Below are 2,405 nucleotides of genomic sequence, written 5' to 3'. Positions count from 1 at the left end.
TGTGGTCAGTTTTATTGCAGTAGCCGGTGTTCCACTTTCCAATGATGCTTACATTGTAAGTGCTGGTATTTTGCTTCCCATTAACAGTGCTTTGAATCCATTGCTTTATTCGACATTGCCGGAAAAATGTAGTTCCATACTGAAGAAAGTTAAAAATTCTTTCATTACAAAAAAATAGGTATATATTGTATATGTGATAAAACTTTATTGTGTTGATGGGTATTTTGCCTTTGCTTGGTTTTTTTGTGTTGTATATTTGTAAATACAACTTGTATGTTTTCTGAATTTCAGTTTTAAGTTCACAACAAATGGGAAATCATAACTATCTTTCTGCTACTGTCAGTTAGGCCATAGTTTAAAACAAAATAGTGATTCGTACATTCAATTTAAGTCAGGTTGTTTTTATTAAATAGCAAAAACATTTCAGCTCAACCAAATTACAACTGTAAAGTAGGTATACACTAACTTGTTAACGAACATTATTTCGCAAAACCAATTATAGGCTAAGCAGAAAATGTTTCTTTGCAGAAAATTAAGGTAGCTTAAATATCCCTTTACTAAAATTAAAAACTAATTGTCTAACTAATTCAGTGGTTTCCAACATTTTTGTTCTCGCAACCCATTTTAGGTTTTCGATAACTTGCTCGACCCCCAATTATAATGTATAATAAAATACAGTTTTCGTTTGACTGAAGCAAATAAGATTTCGTTTGACTGAAGCTCCGCTTAATTCATTTATTAAAAAAATATAATTGTGACGTCATACACGATTGGTTCGCTGCAACAAAAGTCACATAAACACAATTTGATTATAGTGGTACAGTTGCAGATATTAAACTGCCAGTTTTATAATTCTTATGAAGTGTTTCTTTGTCTCCCAAAGTGAAACTATCAAAAACAACAAATGCGCAAAAGGATTTAGCATTAACGCAGGTGAAGTAACGTTTTGTGATGCTATAGTCAGAAATTTTGTACCACACCAAGCTTACTGTTTCTACATGTAGCCTATAACCAAAAAACAATTTTGACTTTACAATGTTTAAGAACAAATGGACTTACATTGGACTCAACATTTCAACATCTACTTCCTGCTTAAATCACAACAGAGCAAAGGTGTGAAACTGTTTGACGGCTACCGGTGGCAGTTATTTGGCAGTTTGAACAGAGAGCAGCCTGTTCATTTTATTAATGCTTTACGTACGGTTAAATTGGAATTATATTCTACATAAATAAGGTTAGGCTCAGTGTTTTGCAACCTTTTTTGGTTTGCGGCACCCTACAGAAAATTATAAAAAGTTCGCGGCACCCTTGCTCGTATTTTTGCTGAGAGGTTAACTGTAACGTTACACTAAACGAGATTGTAACAGCACATTAACTGTGCAACAAGGTTGATAAAATCTTTTCAGCTGATGAAACTTTTGTCATACACAAAACATTGTAGCTTCTTAAGCTTGCCAATAAAGCAAAAATTGGAATTTTAGGAAATTAAAATATCTCTCGACACCCTTGAGCGTTAAAAATGTCACCTTGAGTGCCGCGGCACCCCGGTTGAGAACCACTGGGTTAGGCTATAGCAGTTTATTGATAACATACAGCTTATTGTTAATGCTAATTGTATAATGCTTTCTACGTTTATAGGGAGAAAAAACCTTACTTACTTTATGCATTATAGTTAATCCAATAGTGTAAAATTTTAATATCACATAACATCCGAAATCACTGCTAGCTAGCAAGGAATAGACAAATCAACTTACACAAATCAATTAAACCTTTTGCCCTAGAAGGTTATTTTGTAAGCAGATCAAAGTATAGGGTTCAAATTAAACTGCAAATCTGTACTGTAGTTAAAGTCATATAAGAATTATTACCAATTATATACTTTGTTTATTTGTCTGCAATAAAGTCTAAACATCACTGTATACGCCGAATTGGGATGATTTATTGTAAATCATCTGTTATCACTTTTTAAATAAAAATGTAGTACGGCGGTAGAATAAGCATAAGCGTTTGGTTAGAAAAAAACAACAACAAAAAAACCTTGGCACATAGTGTAGGCATTTTCAATTTACAGGCCTACTGAAAGTACACCTGGATAAATGTCGATGATTTCGAAAAAGCAGCAAGATTTTTGTGTTGACAATAGGTAAACTCAGTAATTCTAACTCCCTCCTAAGAAAACAGAACCTTAAATTCTACCTGTCAATATGTCAAAACACAGAGATCATAACCTCTTTGCAAGCTGTTTATACCAAATTATTGGTAATCAACTTGGCTGAATAATATTCTAAAGAAAACAATATTTTCTGTCGTACGAAATAAAATAGAGCACACATAGCGCATTTGACGTAAAATTTAGTAACACTTCGTCAAAGGTTTTGTCTCGCAGGAGAAAAACACCGGTGTTT

The sequence above is a fragment of the Ascidiella aspersa genome, chromosome 6, assembly GCF_963924565.1.
Source record: "Ascidiella aspersa chromosome 6, kaAscAspe10.2, whole genome shotgun sequence".
In the NCBI taxonomy this organism is placed as follows: Eukaryota; Metazoa; Chordata; class Ascidiacea; order Phlebobranchia; family Ascidiidae; genus Ascidiella; species Ascidiella aspersa.
The sequence above is the reverse complement of the archived record's forward strand: the minus strand, read 5'-3'. Positions refer to the sequence as shown.